This window comes from Myotis brandtii, unplaced genomic scaffold (assembly GCF_000412655.1).
Source record: "Myotis brandtii unplaced genomic scaffold, ASM41265v1 scaffold707, whole genome shotgun sequence".
NCBI lineage: Eukaryota > Metazoa > Chordata > Mammalia > Chiroptera > Vespertilionidae > Myotis > Myotis brandtii.
The window spans coordinates 610,575-611,144 of record NW_005370773.1 but is presented as its reverse complement, the minus strand read 5'-3'; the positions used below and the strand labels follow the sequence as shown (position 1 = coordinate 611,144).

The 570-nt window shown below is 59.1% G+C and overlaps 1 protein-coding gene across 1 annotated transcript in view; it reads right to left on the bottom strand.

The window, feature by feature from the left end:
* Positions 1-296, bottom strand: part of SCNN1B (sodium channel, non voltage gated 1 beta subunit) — a 33,851-nt gene extending 33,555 nt beyond the window's left edge. The window contains exon 1 of the mRNA XM_014530007.1: positions 152-296. The gene's annotated coding sequence lies outside the window, so the exon portion shown is untranslated. The remainder of the gene's footprint in view (positions 1-151) is intronic.
* Between the last annotated feature and the right edge of the window lie 274 nt (positions 297-570).

Genomic DNA, 570 nt, shown 5'->3' with positions numbered 1-570 from the left:
CCCGGCCCCGGCCCTGGCCTGCATTTTCCGGACGGCTGAAAGGGGATGGTGCCCGAAAAGCGCTGGGCATGGCATGCCGTCGGTGCTGGCTGTCGTCCTTGCTGGGAAAGGGGTGGGACAGTGCAGGTGGCCGCTGGGCGTGCACACTCACCTGCGAGGTGGCCTCAGAGAGGACGGTGCTGGCAGGGGAGTTTCCCAGCTCACAGATGAAAGCTTCGAGCCCCGCACTGCACTCCCCGAGGCCCAGCTGGCCCGGGTCACACTTCTGTCAGAAACTTTCAAGGGCACCCCTGTGTCTGCAGAATAAAGGAGAAGCCCTTAGCTGGTTCAGTGCGGCCCCAACCTGCATGTCTCCTTTTATCCCTCTCATTTCCCTTTAAAACAGGGTAGTGCTTAAGAGTGTGGGTTTAAATCCCAGCTGTCACTCACTGTGTGACTGTGGAATCGACTTACCCTCTCTGTGCCCTGTTTTCCCCATCTGTCACGTTAGGGGAAAACAGCACCTACTTCATTTCCAGTCCCTCCCCTCACCCCCCGAATGGAAGTCCTCTGGTCATCCTCCTCCCCCGG